Source organism: Macrosteles quadrilineatus, unplaced genomic scaffold (genome assembly GCF_028750875.1).
Source record: "Macrosteles quadrilineatus isolate MER2022 unplaced genomic scaffold, UCM_ALF_1.0 Scaffold_12__1_contigs__length_5162894, whole genome shotgun sequence".
NCBI classification, from domain to species: Eukaryota; Metazoa; Arthropoda; class Insecta; order Hemiptera; family Cicadellidae; genus Macrosteles; species Macrosteles quadrilineatus.
The window spans coordinates 1,744,754-1,765,814 of record NW_026542605.1 but is presented as its reverse complement, the minus strand read 5'-3'; the positions used below and the strand labels follow the sequence as shown (position 1 = coordinate 1,765,814).

General features: G+C 33.1%; 1 protein-coding gene across 3 annotated transcripts in view; it reads right to left on the bottom strand.

Moving 5' to 3' along the window:
• Positions 1 to 9,752, bottom strand: part of LOC129004899 (RNA-binding protein Raly-like) — a 275,020-nt gene extending 265,268 nt beyond the window's left edge. For 2 of the 3 annotated variants that reach the window (XM_054433595.1, XM_054433593.1), the window contains exon 1: positions 9,648 to 9,752. The gene's annotated coding sequence lies outside the window, so the exon portion shown is untranslated. Of the gene's footprint in view, positions 1 to 9,071; positions 9,185 to 9,647 lie in introns of those variants that run through there. The other variant, XM_054433594.1, reaches the window with a different exon arrangement.
• Between the last annotated feature and the right edge of the window lie 11,309 nt (positions 9,753 to 21,061).

The following is a 21,061-nucleotide window of genomic DNA, read 5'->3' as shown; positions in this document are numbered from 1 at the left end:
TAATAGACCATGAAGATCTTATGGATAAATATGGAAGTACCCAATAATACCTGATATTTCAAAATAGATAGAAACATCACAATATAGTGAAAGAGAAAAGAAATAATGAAGGAGCCTCTTACAGTGTGATTTCCTATTGAAATTACAGTAAACTCTTTCTCAGGGTTTTCTCGCTATGACATTTTATACGGAAATACAGCTTTACAAAAAGGTTACCCTTTGATTTTGACGAGGAGTATACTCACTTGAAATAAGTTCTTTCTTCTTCTTTAACATGAGAACGGAATAAATTCTTTAACATGATAATTTTTTAATAAATACTTTACAGCAATGGATCTACAGTCAATGCTTCGACCAAGCTACTCGTTTGTATTGTTAAAAGTACTTGTTACTTCCTAACAAAACACAATAGTGCATGCAAATCCCGGTAACCAGACATTAGTGTGCAAGTAAACTCATCCTTGTCGTCAAACGAATCATTATTTAAGCACGGCAGTGGTAAAAGAGAGTTTTACTGTCTTTCATTTCCTTGAACGCAGAAATTTCCTGTCCCAAAAAGCTTTTGCTTGAAACCAATTTATCTTTTACAGCCATTTTTGGAAACATGAGTCGATGAAAGGAAAAAAGTGTTTTAGTGGAAAAATTATTTTCTAATTTTAGGGAATAGATCTCTGTAAATTATCAACCACGTAGTCATTATAATCTACAGTAAATTGATTTTATATACAAATTCTTGTGAAATAAGTAGATATATAATGTTTGGTAAACCCCCAAATGAAAATAACCATTAACTAACTATATATAGTCTTGTGTTTACCGTACTTGGTAGTTTTGTGATTGTCTTCAGTCCTCAAATTCCACCAATTTGTGTTTTACAATTTTGATAATGACCCAGAAGATCAAAAACAATCTTCACCATCTATTAGAAAACAAATAGCTGTCACCTACTTTGTGAAAGAAACTAATTCTGTATAGAATATCAACCTCGAATTAAAAAAAATGTTTTTACAAGTTGCATTATGATCAGTTCAACATCGAGCTTAAATATATTGGAAAAGTTGACGTAAATCATGTTCCCTCTCGAATTTAATTAAACTGCTCAGCCAAACACATCAATGGCTCATAGCCGCCGCTTAGCTCTTCGGTTTCATTTATTTTCTGATCATATCTCCCTTGCCCTATCATATCTTGCATTTAATCCCCAGTTTAGTTAAAATCAGCAAAGAGGTAATTTGTTATTGGTTTATTTATTTTTGCATTCCCTAATAACGTAGGATATGTTAAATTTTCATGTTCTACTAAAAGTAAATAGATTAGTGCACTATGACATTTATACAAAACTAGTAACCTTGCAATTGATTCGCTACGTGGTAAATACAAAAAGGAAAAACATAATTAATTCTTAAGAAATGTACAGTATTAACATTTTTAATACAGTACAATCTATACTCAGAGAATCTCGATTTTACCACTAATTACTAAAGTGAAATATTCTCATTACTTAACATTATTCATCAGTGTTTCAGAATAAAATATTGTTTTAAAATGTAAAGAGAGACTTTTTAAATAAATATATCGTCCCATGGTTTCAATTGGATCATTTTCAATTGGATCATTTTTAAATAGTTCTAATAGTGTTAACATAGTAAAATTGATGGTTCGGGAGGCAAAGGCCTCAAGTCGATATCGGACGGAAGTCCTATCTATCTTCTCTCTATATATTAATAGGCAAGCATGTTTCTTTAAAAACCTTTTTTCTCAGCTTGTGTGCATCGCAGGGAAAATCTACGCATACCTTTAGATAGATATTTTCCTGTAGAAGTGCAGAATCCCTTTAAAAATTAAAATAGGCTCAAATATAAGCACAAAAAATGAATTTGAAATTTAAAAAAATTAACATGGGCTTTATGGGTTGCCATGCTGGTGACGAAATAACAACAAAATATAAACAGAAAATCAAAACAAATGGAAGAAATTCCAATCACATGTTTTATTTACAGTGTAGGGTAAAAATAAAGAAGCCTGAATGCCTGAACCTTTACATTCCATCTCCATGTTAAAGTAGTGACCAGTTTTTCCAAATTAAATTCGTCGTAGTTGATGTGAGCCACCAACAGACTGTGCTGATACTTTCTTTATACTTGATCTAAATGACTAAATATCTGTCAAATACACGATGGTTTTTACCAAGTCAAACTGTTTAAATGAGATATTGCAACTGTTATGACCCATCAACTTTGTCAGCAACAAAAAATAAGGTAGAAAATAAAATTTAAGACACGCTTTCGGTGAATGGCTCACACAACTACACGTAAAAAAATGGTGACAGCTGAACCATATAGATGGGAAGTCTACTTCAGTATCCAACATTCAATACGTGTACGTTACATGTTTTTGGTCGAGTTTTCGACCACTGGACGACCACTAGTTAATTCTAATACGTAGTTTTCAGTTAAAATATCGTATTAATTTGGTCAAGTCATTTTGGCATGATGAAAAGCCAAACCGGCACAAATTGTCAATAATAGTAAGGCCTTCAGAAAGACAGAACATAACAGATAAAAACTTCACATATAATACTCAGGTTAATTTATTGGTTGTATTCATATTTTAATATTGGGTCTTTGGCGATAAAACATTGAAACCACACAATTTTCAGCAAGGGATTACTACAACCTAATTAATACCATCCTCAATACTGAAAAAAACACCACGTGAATTATATACCAAGAAGCAGTCTATAACATCACTTAGTTTAAACATCTATTAAACTGAACCTGTATCAATTTTAAGCTGAATTCATCTTAAGGTGGTGACGATGAACGTTAAGCCATCAGAGTACACTTGGCTACTGAATAGTAAGTAGAAAGTATTAAGTGGTAAGTAAAGTAGTAAAAGTATCCCTGGGCCACGCACCCCTAACACCACACTTCCCCCGGCCCCGCTGACAACAACAAATCGGACACCCTACAACCTCCCTTAGTCATGAGGGGCTTCAGTAATAGTGATAGCTGCTAAAGCTGTGATTTCGTTTACCTGCGTCTTTATGTTGGTCTGGTCGAAAATCTACATGATTTTTTGTTTCAGAAATGATTTTGTGGTGGATTGAATAAACACCAGACTAACCATGCTAATAAAATAGTTAAAAGTTATTATAAAACATAAAACGACCAATTTTTGAAACTAATAACGTCAGTTTTAGAGAATTTGCATTGTTGTAAGCTATTCTAGTTGTAAGAAGAGGGAACTTACCAAGGCTGTTCATTTAATTTTTGACGTCTAGCTTTTTTTCTTGCTCCTTCCTACGACCAAAAAGGCTAACAGCCGAAAAGAAGAATGAACAAATACTGCACTTATAAACTAGTTTCATCAAAGGTGAGCCTGCTGTTCATTATGTCCACCAAACAAATCCTATAACGGCTAGGTCTAAGTACTAGAGCTAGGTCTGTCTTTATCAATATATTGGACTATATTTGAATAGATTTTAAAGGATAGCTGGATAGAGTGTGATGGGTGTATTACGTTTTCCCTAAGACGACCTTTAAAGAAACAGAACTAAGCTTTACCTTCGTCATTGGATGTTTAATTAATGATCCTGGACAGGAATTGGTCCTAAGAGACCGAGCTAACTTTAATTTGACTTTGTTCGCCAACAAGAAAACTATGTTTCTGTATGCCATTATAGCATAATCTTTCTCTATTTGAATGTTGAAATCGTCATTTAATTAGTGATAATTTAGATTTCATTATGTTTAGTTACTGTTACCATTAGCTTAGAGGTTAACTAGCTACACAAAGCGTCAATTGTATCCTGGGACTTATTTTTCGGTGAATTGAATTACCGCTTTGTGGAAAGTGACATATTTAAGGTACAGGGACAGTAATGCGTACCGAAAGACCTATTTTTACCTGATAGATAGATCTATAGTTGTTTGGCGATGAGTAACAACGAACAACTTATTTATAGCCCAAGTTCTTAATCAGCAAGAATTTATTATTGAAAAGATTGGCCACGAGGATATAATTCAAATGTGCTTGGTTACTTATATGCTTAAATATTATATTCAGACATACATTAAAATTGTGTATCTAAAATACTGTAAATCTATTATTATCATGTCATACTATCGTATTGTTAACAAACTGAACCCTCTGATACAGAAAAATTTTATCCTCACCTCTAAAACCTGTAGCGTTTTATATAGGGTCCTAAAATATGGTGTAATTTATTACAGTTTATTACATAACCTAAAAGCATTGGTAATTGGCGAGCCACCAAGACAGATGCATAATGTTCTTGCCACTATCCGCGCCCAATTTGTGCTTATAGAAAGTACTGGGTGATAAAAATACACAACTAAAAGGTGGATGTTTTATGGTGTTTTAAATTCACGAATTGTAACATGACAACTAGGCTATATTTGACAACAAATGAAACACTGGCAAACCTGGTAATTATGATTACTGCCCCAACCTCAACGAGTAATTCGCTAATATTGTTTAATGTTGCAAATTTTTAGTAATGAAGGCGTTGTTCAAAACAGAGATAATTCAATGATCACAGAATGTAAATGAGCTTTAATTTATTAAATGACAACATGTGACGCAGTGCGCTCACTGGGGGAGGGAGCAGATGTTCCGTTTGTAAACCACTAAAATATTAAAATAGAAACGTTGTTCTTTTATTATCTATGTTCATGGGAAAACTTTAAAATGAGGAATTCGTATCTGGAATATGCAGCTTTCTCGATTACATTAAATGGTTCGTAGCCTTACATGCAATACTGTGTCGGTGGTCACTATTTTTTTTCGACTTGTAGATAAATTACGTAAATGTAACCTTTCACAATCCATTTCAATTTGCAGCTGAGAAAATTATTTTATGAAATTCCGTCCATTTGATAGATATGTTAAAGTTTGTTGACCAAGTGCCTATTTGATTGCAGGGGTTCAAGGTAGAGCGGAATAGTTTAAAGTGTTTTCTCTAGAATCCCAAATCCATATCACGCCTATTAAAATTTGCATTAACTCCTGTTCAATGATTTATTAGCTGTCGAATATAAATTTAAAATGTATCGTTTAAATTGTAAGAGTTATAAGTTAAAATAGTATAAAGTTGTTTATATTTGTTAAAAAGTAAATATTTTACCTTTTACCAAAATAGCTTGTGAACGTATGTAAGTTTCTAATATTGTTTATTTTCCATACAGGTTGATATGTTTTACTTATTTGCGTTTGTCAATAACGTGTTGTTGTTCCCCTCATTAGTAGGGTTTTACTGTTTAAGTCACCTGTGGTTATGGAATGTCACACAAAAATGCTATACACATTACTAAACATTAGAATATAGTTTTTTTTTTTTTTTTTTTTTTTTTTTTTTTTTTATTCCGCGAAGAACTACTCGCAAGCTTGGGACTGTGTAAGATGTATACAATACGACCAATCTACTTGGTTTGAAATTGAAACAACAATGTTTGAATGGGTTTAAATCAGAAAATCCAATCCAAACCACATAATTCCTTCACTCAGTCGACAAAATGCTTTTCCATTTCCCGCCGCAAACATCATGTAAACCGTCACAGCCGCCATATTGTTGTCGAATTCGTCCAATTTCCGGTCCTAATTTCTTCTTCTTCATCTCCAGACGTCACACGTAAGCGTTTTGGTTTAAATCGATTTCGTATGACAAACATTGACACATGTTTAGTACAAATCGGAAAAGTACAAATCCCGTTGCATTGACGCTGGTCATAGATCAAATTTTTTATATATTGTAAATTATACATTGTATTTGCAATAACATTATATTTTACCGAATCGTTATACAGTATTTAATAATAATCGTTACAGTTGTTATTTAATAAGAAATAAACCACTTAAAAACACATTTCTTAAACTTGTAGCAATATATATTTGTATAATAATGGTTACAACCAGATTAATTTTTTAACAAAAAGTAATCACATTTTTTTATAAATTTACAAAATAGCTTTCACGATTACTAGAAAAATACCGGTATGGATCATAAACATAAACAAAGTGACGTTTTTGGCCCGAAATAAACATTATTTAACATTGCTTAAATGTAACTGCCAAAACATATGTTCAAAGCTATTAGTATAGGATTCGGGCCAACAACGTCACTTTGTTTATGTTTGATGATCTATACCGGTATTTTTCTACTATACTATACTATACTATACTATAGTATAATCACGATTACTATAGTAGTAATCGTGATAGCTTTTAAGCATTGGTATTTTCATATGTGCACGGCGATTGGGCGGATTTTCAATTGGTTTTTACGCTTGTTTTTGTTAAACTATTATATTTGCAAAGTCGTAAAAAAATTATATTTAAATAATTGCTTTACTACCAAGACCTTTTTTCGTCCCAATGATTGTCCTGTTATTCATAGCAAATGAACAATGTCAGATAACAATTAGACCAAAAGCTGACATATTTTCTTCGGAATCAATCTGAATACTTTGGATTGTAAAACAAGCACTCTTACCTTTGTTTTGCTATTTTACCTATGCATTTAAAATAGCTAGTTTAAGACTCATGCCAGATAAAAATGTTACAATAGGGTGAAGATTCTTTTTTTAGTAAAAGACAAGAATGTACACAAATAGTAACTGGAATCCTTCCAACATTGTATCACATTTACTTTGTAAAACAAAAACCTAGCTTGTAATTTTATAACTTAACGCACACTATGACTTAACTGCACCCAGAGAATCACTGGGCTACAAGTGGTAAACTAAATAACGTTATGGCTCATTAGCAAACTATATGTTTGTCTAATTTATTAACCTCTCAGCGAATGAAAACATGCTGTAACGCAGTGATAAATCACAGGACAACCTCTTTCAGAAACATAAGCTAAAATCAAGTGTTGGCGAATTAGTGCAAACAGCCGTGGAATGTAAATATGGGATGAAACAATTCCATCCTGGACACACATGCTAATGTGATAGCCACTAGAGCTCCGCCACATGTTCTGCTTGTACACAATTTGTTTAAGCACTACGTTTTTTGTGATTTTGCAATTAGTTTCCCTCATTTTATAATAGCATCTTGCATCAACGTAACAGTTATTATTGATTATTTAATTAGTTCTCAAACGTCGATTAGTTAAACATGGGGAATTTATATTTGGAAGAAATTATTCCATGAAACATTGAAATAAGCTAATCAGAGATATGGATAAAGAGGTTATAACCAACAAAGTAATGAATACAATAAATATGTGTGTACTTAATAAAGTATATAATAAAAGGTAATTCAGTTTCCATATCGTTGTTATTGGCAGTAAAAAAGCAAGCACAGCTATGGAGATCTTAGTATTAGTTAATTACTAGAAACAGGACATATGCTGGCTGTACGGCTGTACGTGCCCAAGTCTTAAAAAAAATTAGAATCTTAAACAATTTTGTGAAAAGGCTCAGGTTTATTTAACAACTTAAACGTATTTATAGTGTTTTGTTTTTTTTTCTTGAATAGAATTGAATTTCTTTTATAAAAATCCACAGGAAGTTTTAAATAAAAACTTGATTTTATCAGGGTAAATATAATGATAGTTAAATTTTGTATGATAATAAATTAAACCTGTTACAAAGATAAATTAAATAAAAGGTATAGAACATAAATGTTTAAAAATAAAAATTATCGGTTTAAACGTTTAAAATGCCTTTGAAAAGTCCACCTGCTGTATTTTATTTTACATGTTATTTGGGCAATGACAATAATTTTAGATATATCAGTTACTGGACGATAATTCTTTAGGGCTTAGGTCTCATGTATATTGTTCATAGATATAAAGTTTACGAAGTCTATAAATAATAAATATTCTTGGCCATACTGACTAAATTATTACTTAATTAATTACTTTTTAAATTTGTCTAAGATTTAGCAACACTAGCCTCGCCAAAGGATAAATTTTAAACATACTATTACTCAACAACAACAACGTCTACTGGAAGATACTTACTTAGGTCTTGGTTTTACATCAAATTCAGACTATTACAAAATTATTCATAGATATTCATCAAACTAATTAATCGTTGTAATTTCTTAATAGATTTTCTTGACTAACTAAAGCAATTTTCTCTTCCTACTTCACTGAATACGAGACCATTAATGGTGGCAAGTCATTCAGAGAAATATACGTTTTAAACTAGAAAGTCAGTCGGACACTCAAGATTTGTCGTACCAAATTATTGTTATGAAAACAACAGATATTGAAAGAGGCTGTTAGTCAACACATTTGAGTCAAAACAGAGTTCTTTATAAAACGGACACACTTAAAACCACATTTTAGTCATTTCAGCCACAAGCTATTGACTTTCGATACTGGAAATAGATTTTGTTATCCTATTTTTAAACGGTAGTTGTGTTTTTTATGTGTGGTGAATATTTCTTCTAATCAATGGGAAATTTGATGGTGCAGCCTTTTAATTTAATTACTGAATGCCTTCCTCCATAAATGCTGGATATAAGGCGTTTCTTCTTCTTAAAAGTGGAAATTGTTGAAACTTTTTTTATAACAATATACCCCAATCAGCTTTTGCGCGCACATTTTCTATATTCCTTTGTTTATTATGTCATGAATTAATTTCAATGTATAGTTTAGCAGCGGAAAATGTTTATATACACAGCTTTCACTTATTTTTAAAATTAAATTTTAGCTCGTCTCAAACAGAACTAGGTATTGTACTTTGCATTTATTTTTTTTCGAAGTTTATTGTCCCGAATAGTTTACTTTTAAGGATAGAGAATTTTTTTACTTTACTTTTTAGTATATTTAAACCTTTGAATGCATGATTTTCAATACACTTAAGATTTTATTGGTCAAAATTCAGCTAAATAGCTTTAGAAACTTGTTTAACAATATGCTCTCAATGCCTGGACTTGAACTAATTATTGTAAATTACTACTTCCTCCGGTCTCTTCGCAGTAAAATGCTAGAAATGTAGTAAATGTCTTAATATAAATCATTCAGTTAAAATAACTTTAAGAAATATATACTTCACATTTTCTTATTGATAAAATTAAAACACTTTACTTACGTAAAACTTAAGAGCAATTTGACTTCAAAAGAACTGTTTGCGACAGTTATATACATGATATAGATTTAAGACTTTCGCATGTTTTACATGGAAATTTTAGGCAAAAGAATCTTCTATGTTGAACGTTCATTTCCCAACACTCGCTTTACACCTACTTAGCTTCAATTGACATAGTTCCAAAATAAACAACCTTGAATGTAAACTTGCGGAAATCATCGCCAGTGTCACACTTTGCGTCACATAATCCGTCCGGTCAAGCAAGATATACGAGAGTTCTCAGCCAAAAGTCCCACACTGTCAAGCAACCTTAAATATGCATTTTACAGTTAATGCAACGACATGGTCTTGTATGACCTACGCAACCAGAATTCCGAAGGAGGTTCCCCTCTAGTGCCATCTTTCTTTCAGCAGTCAATTAATTTGCGCGTCCGCCACTTCTGGCGCGCTGCCGATCCATTACGGCAGAATCACTAAAAATACTAAAGGAATGTGGCAGGGCTAATTAATGCTATCAATTCAACATTTCCCAATGAATTAATTTTTGTATTTAAAGTTAAACTACTTTTTGTTTCTTACCTACAAAATATCTCACCCAGGAGATTTTCAAAGATCGCACGTAAGTACGAGTCACTCGCGGAACACACGATAAAAGGTACGCGTACCGACGTCGGGCTCCAGCGGCCAACTAACGCGTCGCGACGCCGCTCCCGCTCGGCCACAGTCGGCAACACTCGGACCACTTCGGCGCAGGCGTCGCGGGGTCGGAGGAGGGTATCTTCGGACTTTGGAGTTTGTTTATTACAGCTATCGCGTGTTTATAAACCGCGAATTGGTCGGGCTCGGATACAATCCGATTTACGATTGTTTAAAGTTAACTCTCCCGGGTCCAACCGCAGTAACATTCGCGAGAGTTGGCGATCTAACTAGCTTCCCAGCTGTGAATAAAACAATTAGTTTCCTAACATACTGTTGGTATGGGTAAACTCACTAACTAACAAATATATGGTTGAGTAAAACGTCAATTTAGTGTATCAATTTATGTGAATGTTATGTTTATGTCCAATTACTCATAGATATTATAAGTTGAATATAGCTGTGAGCTCTCAAACAGTTACATGACTGTTTCATTCAATTCATTATTCCACTGATAAATTTAATAAAGGTACAGGTTACAGAAAAAACTGTGAATTTTTTCATATATTTGCAAAGGATTTACAAAAGTAAAAATTATATACCTCTGATTTAATAAGGTTTGCATATTATGAAATATGATCCAAGGTTATAAAATACTAAGTAAAGTACAGACTAAAATAAAACATACCTCGTCTTGCAGTTCAAATAGTGTGTTTTTTTTATCCACTACATGTTTCGCCATGTTGGCATTTTCAAGTGGTACACAGAAAAATTGAAACATTATACTATCCGATTATCCGAATTGGACTTGTCAAGTTGTAGAAATTTAAATTTACACATAAAACTGAGTTCTGTCTGTCAGTGCCGTGATCGGGTTACAATAAGTGTTGTAGCACAGACAATGGAATAAACCATTAGAGTATTATATTGACAGTGGTTGTAGGCCTGCATGAAAATGTTTTGTTCGTGCGTGTTAAATGTATATACAGTTTTATGTGTAAATGTAAATTTCTACAACTTTACAAGTCCAATTCGGATAGTATAATGTTTCAATGTTTCTGTGTACCACTTGAAAATGCCAACATGACGAAACATGTAGTGGATTAAAAACACACACTATTTGAACTGCAAGACGAGGTATGTTTTATCAAGCAGTCCAGGGGTTAAAAAAATGGAATTTAAAGTATTAGTTTGACATTAAATAATTTATGAACAACATAACTCCTGGTTTATTCATTTATAGTAAAAAAATTGATTCCGGTTATAAAACTTGAAAACCGATTAACTCTGAAAAAACAAACACTTCACGCAAAATCACGGTTTGGAACCAATGTCACTAATTCGACAATGACGGAGAAATTTCATAACGCAAATCGACCGGTTCTGGATTGACCTGAAACTAAAACGCGATTATGACGTTAATCAAATATCGGGCTTCATTGTAATGATATCTACGAGCCGTCATTACAATGACATTAGAGAAGGTAAGCTTGTGCCGCAGCGCTGCAGCCCTACAATGACCGGATCACTGTCGTGCCCAATCAATGGAGGATTATGGTTCTGACTGTGACTGGTCCCAGCTGATAATTAGCTTCTGGAACAGCGCTTTCAACCATCAACTGCCAACTGTGGTTATCCTCACCTACAGCCCTGCGTCTCTTAACCGTATCACTTCTGGGGGATTTCTTTGGTGGTGAAAAGATTATACAGAAATTGGTACAGAACTGCGATTATGTTTATTTTTGTGACTCATTAAAACACAGTATTTTAGAACAGAGTTCCGATACTTAACGAAAATAATAGACTCAACTCCAATAAGCATTATCTTTTAAGATACGTTTAGCAAAAACAACAGTAACATTGACTTTAAATATTAAAAAATTAGTATGAAAATACCAGATTACTTACACAATTGACTTTGAATAGTTTACACTTCTCATCTAATATTGAGTTCTGAAGCATTAATTATTTACGTTTTTGAAAGGTTTTGAACAGTCTAATACAAAAAACCTAAAAAAAACTCTAAAGGCAACACAATGAACTTGACAAATTCAAATTGTATATGTATGTTTTTATAGGGCCAGCAGGTTCCCATCTACACTTTCAGTAAACTATTTTAAGTTATGTCCTTATTTTTACCTATAAAACGTCTATGAAATTATTGTTATGCAAATACACTTAGTTAACAAAACACATTTACTAACAAAACACATACACTAATGCTATCGATCAAACGCATTTGGCACTACTATGCATTCCTACAAATTTGTTGGGAGCGAGCTGGTCTAGTGGTAGAGTGCGCGGGGCTTCGGTTCCTGAGGTCCCGGGTTCATATCCCACCAATTACCAATGCAATAATCAACTAAAACCTTATCAAGATGTCATCTTAGATGTAGAAAAAGAAGAATGGCAAGTTTCTCAGACAAGATCTGTCTCTGTATGAGGGCTCGACCTCTAATGGCCATGTAATTATAAATTTTATTTGAAGACATTAATAAATTGAAACTACGGGACCCAAGCTGCTCCGCCACATTTAAATAAATATCATATCCAATAAATAATCAAATTCATGATTTTTGATTCAGTAATACAGTACGTCGTTACGTATAAGCCGAGTGGGACTGTAGATAAATATATGGCTATTATTTATATGAAATCTGTGCGTGCATACCTTCAATTTGACCTCAATCATTAAAATCGGTCGGGTAGAAGAGCCAAACGAACACGGAACAGAAAACCTAAATTTAACTCCTGTAAGAAAAACATGGGGAGCAAATTTCGTTTACGTATAAGCCGAGTGGGTCTGTAGATTATATGTCTATGTTTGATGTAAAATCTGTGCGTGCATACCTTCACTTTGAGACCTCTATCATGAAAGTCGGTCGGGTAGAAGAGCCAAACGAACTAGGAAAAGAAAACCCAATTTTTTAATACACAAGATTAGGAACATTTTTTTCGGTCCACAATTGATTATTTTACCTACAAGAGGTTTAGTTACCTTTTTCTGTCCAAGTAATCCACAAGTCGTGTATATGGTGACCGATTTCGACGCTTATGACGTAATTTTCAAGCAGGAAGACGTAAAATCTGTCACTCTCAGTTTTTAATTATCTACTTCCCATTACGTTCTTCTCCATCATTAATTATTTTACGCGTTCATCGTCAATGTACGATTTATAAGCAGTTAAACATTATTAAATTATGATTAGATTGTAGTATCCAAATACAAATCACTACTGGTAAATGTAAAATGTCACAACTTACAGTTTTCATTCAATTTTAATCCATGGCAAACTCCATGGACGGAACTAACAACTTTCGTATGTTAACCTCACAAGTACTTACTTTCCAACACTGACTAAAAACTCAATCTGATCGTTTAAGGAAGTATTACAACATAAAGTGACGAGTAAGACAACAAAACTACAAGTAAATCGGCTGTAACATTGCTTCCCTACGCGCAGAGACAAGAATCCACAAGAACTAAGCAGTATACAGTTTTGATTGCTTCTTAGCAACAATGAATCATCAGCTGATAAGTTGAATCAGCTGATGCTTTATTCGACCTAACGAAATGAATACAACTGAGTATTGTTTGGGCCCAGACGAGTAGGATTACTATAACATTACTTTTCAATGATTTTTCGGGGCAGAGAAATGCTAAATATTATATCAATGTCCCTACCGCAGCAAACCTGCCGACTAAGAGAATTACCATTTTCCTTATTTGATTTTCAATTAAATCCATCTTAATAACGTGACGTTTAACGATTACCTAGGGGCGCTGCTACAAGAAGGGTAATAAATCGTGTTTTTAGAAAATATTAGCTTAGTATAAAATAAATAAATTTTCCAAGTTTGATCAAAATATATCCATAAAAACAAACTACAACAGTTTTCTTATCCCCCTAAGAATAACATGGGAATTTTTAAAAAAATTTTTCTCCTAATTTTCAAAATCTCCTAAAATTTCATATTTATTACCTATTTAAAAAACATTAGTTTAACAATTGGTATTTAGGTTTGCTGCTACAGGGAAATTAATGAAGTGATTTATTTGTTACATTTTAATAGTATACTATGAGGAATTTGAACGGGTGGCGTTTTTGGCCTCTGTGGGTATTAAAAGGTAAATCGGTCCCGGGTACAGGTCTTACCATGAGACCTACGGTAATATGTTATTCCCTATATGGGAAATTTGCTAAAATGCACTGACAATGTAATTATTCCCTAGCTGTTAAATGCCTAAACACATTCAGCTTGTATTTATGTAAGAAATGCTTAAGTGAAAATACGTATTTTACTTTCTGTAGAGAACCCGTAGGTTGGATTTCCGTTTACTATATAAAAGGTAGACTTTCATGACAACACCCATTTCCCCAACCACTGACTGTTCTTTCTGGGTTGGTATTAATTGAACCAACTGACCTGAGTCAGGTAGTCGGTTATGCCTGAATTGCGCCAACTACTCCAGGGAGCCACCCGATACGTTCCAAGTGGCAGCCGTCTTTGACTGTTTCTAAGGGAGTATGTTTAATCTATCTATGGTATAATTCAGTAGGTAAGGTTAGGTTAGGATGACACGTAAACAAGGACATTCTTTCTGACGGCAACTCCCCTGCCTGGCTTAGGCTTGGCGCAAGGAACATTTTTGGGGCCCTTTGAGGGCTTGGCGCAGTTAAGGAACTCTCTTTGGCACAATTAATACACGACCGTTCTTTCCCGTCTTTAACTAGAGGCTCCTAATTAAAAATGTTATGTCTTTGAACAAAGAAACCCGTAAAATATTTTTTGGATTTTTAAAACATTAAAAATTAACACAATTTGTATAACAACACAATTTTTGTTACACTTTTTAAATATCTTTCTTTTGATCATCCAGTTTTTGTAATAATCACCTCAGCGAACAAATTGATACACTTCGTGTCACGTTGTAACAGTACCCGGTTTCATGGTCATGGTCTTCCATTTGATAGATGTTTATCCTAGTTAGATTTAGGGTATATAACTTATATGGAAATATTAAAACAACAATAATATAAAGGACGTTCTTCTGATTTATTATGAGGAAGTTGACACCGATAATAAACTTACTTTCCACTTAACTAAGCCAGTCTAATGGTGCAAGGGTCGCTAGATTACATTGTTGTTGAATTTTTGACGTGCTCTTTTGGCGCTGAGGTAATTAAGTGTCACTTGAGACAATTAATTACGCCACTCAGTCCATCACTAGGTCTTTACTTCTTTGTTGTTTTTGTCAACCATTTTTTTGCCTCTTGGAATTTTCTTATTGTGAATTTTCAAAAATTGTGAACAAAAACTGTATATTACTATAGGTAATTTAATATTGTTAAAGTACGTATCTCGATCCTTGAAAATATGATTAATTACCTCCATTTTAAGAACATAGTGACCATACTCATTACATCTTCAAAACGCATGCCAAATCAAATGTGTATGTTTGTTCTTAATGCATTAACACTTTTCCGCAAAACAGAGCAATTGCGCTATGTTCGTAGGGTGAGTTTTGTATCTTGTTCCCGTTTCTATAAAAAAAGGGATTACTCAACGTTACCATGTTATGAGACTTAGCTATAAACTTATAGAATTTTGGTAATACGTTTTAAAGAATACTGTTATAAAATTAACTAAACTAAAATATTTATGAGATTATTTGGGACATTTTAAATTAAGATTAGGTAGTAAATAAACGGTATCAGCATTCTGACACATACTTTCTCCCATAAGCTCGTCAACAACCTTTATCATGGATAAGCGGCGAGAGTTAATACAGCATGATATTTTATAGTTAAAAAACCACAACCGTTGCAATAACTTTTGAACCGTAATTGTTACAGCAATGGGGTGTTGTACTATCTTTTTAGAATTATAAGGAGCATGACATATTAATTTTGATAAAAACCAGCTTTTCTCCAAAAATCCCATTTTTTTATTTTATGGGAAAATAACATGAGTTACAATAACTTTTGAACCGTAATTTTTATCTTAGGATTTTTTTAAATGGTTATGATGCTGAAGACAATGTCGTTTCAACTGTGTCAAAACAGAATTAATTATTCTGAGCTAATGATTAACTAAGCTACACCCGTAAATAAGAAAATTAATTAATGGGAAGGTTCCACTGCTTGTTATTGACTGTATGCCTTTGAGGACATTTTTTCACAAAGCAGGATACTGTTAGCTGCTAATCTTGACTAAGTACAGTCTGGCCATTATAATGTCAGGTACAGTCCCGTCAAAGGGCTCCCCTCGGCATATCAACCCTCTTCAACCCCGTTTTAAAAACTGTAACGAACAAATAATTCTGAAAAAATATTTCCCCTATGATCATTGATTTGAAACCCACGACTAAATACTGTCTTATAATTAAAGTTTGATTGAATTAAAAATGAGCGTTTGATGAATAACAGGTGTAGCATAGTATATGTATACAGTGGTGTGTACTTTCATGACAAATTTAATAGTTATCCTACAAAACCGCCACGGTACTCAGAAATGTGTGATCATGATGAATATACACATTTTATTTATTTTAGTTCAGTGGTTTAAGTGGGGGTCTAGTTGTCGATCGTCAGTTGCGGTCCCAGAGGGGGGGGGGGAATGGGAGCGATATCCCCCCTGAAATATTTTATATTTTATTGGCTAACATAAATACTATTAGCTTGAGCATATTTAAGCACTCAAATACGTATAAAAGTACGTTTTTAGGCTATTAATTCCACATTTTTCCCCGGACCCTCCTTTTTCTGAGGAATATTCCATCCCCCCGACCCCCTGGTGGTCACCCCCCTGAAATTAAATTCTGGGACCGCCACTGTCAAGCGTATACTTTATACAATCCATAAAATCCTGAGTTCAAATCCTGCCAATCACCAATTATTATTCGATAGCCAACCCTCTTGACCTAACCTGAAGAAATATGTAAAAATGTTGAACGCCAGCGCAAACCTAAAACGTTTATGTTAGCGTGTAAGCGTTAAGGGAGGATATTAAAAAATTAATAATAATAAATAATCAATGTTTTTTAGTTAAACACTAGTGGCAGCTTTAACATGCAATACAACCTCAACCTCAACATCAGTAAGGGATGTATCAGCAGGCTGTGATGTTCAGCTTGTGTGGTCTCCTCTGTCCATCTCAGATGGATCACTGATGGAATTATTTACCACTGATGTTTAATTCATCTGGGGAGCCGATCACGGCATCCGTCTTCACTACTCTTGTCTGTTGAACCGTGGATTGGTCTCGATATATCCACCATCCACCTGACACTTGACAGATGCCAATATAACTTTCCAACAAAATGTCACCCCCTTTGCTTTAGTGAGTTTGTATAAAATCAATTGAACTTTTTTTAATTATATACAAGGTGTCCCGGCACTCTCTACCAATATTTTAGGGCATTGTTACATATTTAATTTGTCTGGAAGTCCTGAGTTACTCACACAGCCACCATTTTGTTTTTTTTTCACTTATTAGTTTTTGTCTAAAAATTGGTTAACATATGATTTAAATTGAAACTATGCGGAAAAATTTAGGACAACTAGACAAAGCTACAAAAAAATTATGACATTTTTCCAAATTCATAAAACAAAATGCCGGCCATAAAATAAAAATTTTGGAAAATAAACAGTTTTTGAGTAATTTTAGAAACAAAATTTTAAATGGTCGCCATTTTGTTTTATGAATTTGGAAAAAACCATAATAAGATTATAAAAGAAATTTATTGTTTACTTTTTTTATATTAATACCCTGCCGCAGCAAACCTGCTGACTTAGCTTATTTCCATTTGCCTGATTTGATTTTCACTTGAATATACAGTATTTAAATAACATTAGGTTTAACATACTTAGGTTTGCTGCTACAGGGAGAGTAATAAAGTGTGTTTTAGTAAAATAAAGCTTAGTACAAAATAAGTCAATTTGCCAAGATGGATCAAAATACAGTATATCCATAAAAAAGCAAACTACAACAGTTTACTTATTCACCAAAAGAATAACATACTTACTTACAGCTGGGGCGCTACAAATCGCAGTCGATTCTTCGCGATAACATGGTTATCTTAAATTTAAAATTGTTTTGAATTTTCCCTGCACCCAATAACTGTACAAAAACACTTCAATATACTTAATTATTTGGTTTTTTAAGCTCTTAAAATGGTTTACAGAGAAATACCGTTTTTTACCTCATAAAACCTCGTTCCCATGGTCCGATCATGCTGGTTGTTGAACTCGTTTGAATAAACAGATTTACATGTTTGTACAAAATTTTATTGAAATTGGTAGATTTTTGCTCAAGTCATCGAGTTAAGGGACATATATACTGTAAAAATAAATTTGAACGGATGCGGATGGTTTTAAAGCCACTGGGGACGTCAACACAAAAAAAGTAAATAAAAAAACTTAGCTTCAAAATTTACAATGAGATGAGAAGTCTACTTTTTGTTGATTAGTCTATAGTAATACTGTTTTTTTAGCAAGGATTTATGTTAGTTTTGTAGACTACTGGAGTGCTTAGTACTGTAAGTAGCTCTCATCTATTTGCTAAAAAGATCATTTTCAGAACATAATACTGTTTTGACTGTAATGTTCATTGGAGTCAAACAATTAAAACATAATTCAGTAATGTGCGAAGGCTGTGTTTAATATATGACTAATGTGTGATGTGTTCTTAAATCCAAAGAGTTAAGCTGAGAGCAATCATTTTCAAATTATAAAACACAAACATGACAATAGAAGTGATATTCTGGGTCAAATGACCACTTGGCTGGCTAATGCCTCTTTGTCTACTGACATTTTGTCAAATGTTAGACCAAAGAGCAATGCTGCTGTGTGACATTTAAACCTCCCCTCCCCATCCACAGAGCATAATTAAACTGCATCAATACAATAAGCTACCCTCATTAGCGATTTTGGCAATCAATTGATTAATGGTGTAAAAGTTAATGGGAATTTTCATTTCGTAATTATCATAATTGGCGTGATGTAAAAATACCAGTAGTAAATGTTTATTTTGGTTGATTTTAATGTTTTTTGGGAGTAAGATTAAGTTTTTGGTAGGTACCGGTAGTTGTGTTTTAATAAAATTTGTTATTGCTTCAACAATTTCTTTTTTACTTGCCTCGAGCTTACTATCATTTTAATTACAATTTTTTAAATATGCATGTCTACTTCTTAAGGTGAGAAATGTTTTATTCAGAATTTTTTTTAAAAAGGGTATTGTAAGAGGTTGGCGGCTCCTTTTAAGTTTGCATTTGCCCTTCCACATAGACTGACCACCCGTGCGTGGATTGTATACAGCAAAGCAAGGAGTGAGCCGGTAAAGTACAAAGGCGATCTGTACTGATAAAATGTTTTCGGCATTGACCAGGATCTGAACCCACGACATCGCTGCCTTGTGCCCGAAGTCCGTGACGCTACCGACTCACTATATTTTAGAATGTATGACAATTACTCAATATCATCTTCATTATGAGTTATTAGATAAAACTATGGCTATTTTACAAGGATGGTTTCTGCTTTTTTGAATGAACATTCATTAGATTAAAACACATTTTTTCCTTTCTCCTCATATATGGAGAAAGTATTGTTTTCATCAAAATGTTCGAGTTTGAGCATCCCTTTTGAAATCCCTTTTGTGAACCCGAAAATGTGTTTCATCTTTTAGAAAGTGATATTTGTGAGTTTGTTTCTGTATGTGTAGGTGTATACACAGCTACAGACCACTTTTCGATGAAACGATTTTGATGAAATTTGGTGTGTGTGTGTAATTTTTATTTTTAATAGTAGTTTCCCCATAAGACAAAAAATGTTAAAAACTGCTCAAACAATTTTGATTAAAGTTTAATATTAATTTTAAAGTAATTTAAAATTAAATTTTTTTCATGTTTAGTCCTTGTAGTTCTTAACTAAACAGTACAACCCCCATTCCTGTAAAAAATAACGCTTCCAAAGTTATTGCAACTGATGTTATTTTCCCATAAGAAACCCAATAATAACGGGCAAATCTGATTTTTTTTATGGCTTGACCAATTTGGAATAACATTTAGTACTCTTTTGAACTCTAAACAAAACAGTTGAACCCCTTTTGCTGTAAAAATTATGTTCAAACTTTTTACATTACAAATTTGGTGATTTTCCCCATAATATTATAAAGTTATTCCCACAAGGGTTTTCGATAAGCTAATGGGAGAAATGATGTGTCAGATGGCTGATACAGTTTATTATTTTTGTATTCATGAGTTAAAGAAGTTTATTTTGAACTTACTTGTATATTAAAAGATCCATAACGTAGCTTTATTTTAGACTCTTATGAAGGAAATTAAAATTAATAAATTATATATATAGGCCCTAGTGTAGTTTCCATTATGCACATGTCATTCTTAAATATGTGAAGATATATTTTTTAAGTTTTCCTCACATTCCTTAATGAGATTGATTGAATGGTTACCGTTTGAAAACAAGCAGGATTATAAAAAGCAGTATCCACTTCAAAATAAGGTGTCACTTGAAGGGAGTTAAGACTTAAAATATTAGATGGGGGGTCTTTACTTTTTATTCACCCTGTTAAAAAAACATTAAAGTACACCAGACATATTTATTTTTTCAGTTTCATCATGGAAAATCTTTAGTTTTGAGCTAAAAAATGCTTAATCAAAATTACAATTGAAGCTCCACAACAGTTGAATAAACATATTCTAAGCGCCTTTGGAGCTAAACTTGGCTTAAAGCAGTATTGTAGGTAATTGACATAAAGTGGGATACAAGAGAGATTGAATAGTGTCTTTGATATGTTGGATAATGAGCCTATAATGAACCAGGAATAGCAAGCAAGTCTTGAGAGTAATGAGGGGTTTAATGGGCTTAATCATATACTTGGATACTCGCATGACTGATACAGACTATGTGCTAAAAGGAATTGTATTGCCTGTAATATGAAAATGATATTTGAATGTAGACATACATCTCATATATATTTTTGGTAATTTCTTTCTTCGGTGCTATATATTTAGCTAGAAATCTTTACTGTTGTTTGCAATGGGTTATTAGCAAAGGTTTATGAAAATAATAGCTTTAAAGCTGCTTTTACTACCACTGATAAAGTATCAACAATGGTTACAGAATTTTAGATACTACTATATCAATGAGGTACAGAATAAATGCACTAGCTTTACAAAATGTTGGACCTTACTATTTCAGATAAAAGTATTAAAAAAGTAAATCGGTCCCGGGTCTAGGTCTTACCATAGTAATAGTAACTATACAGTATTGCAGTATTTTATTGTTTGTTAGTATCGTAAGAATGGTTTAGGAAGGTTTAAAAGAAAAGACTAGACA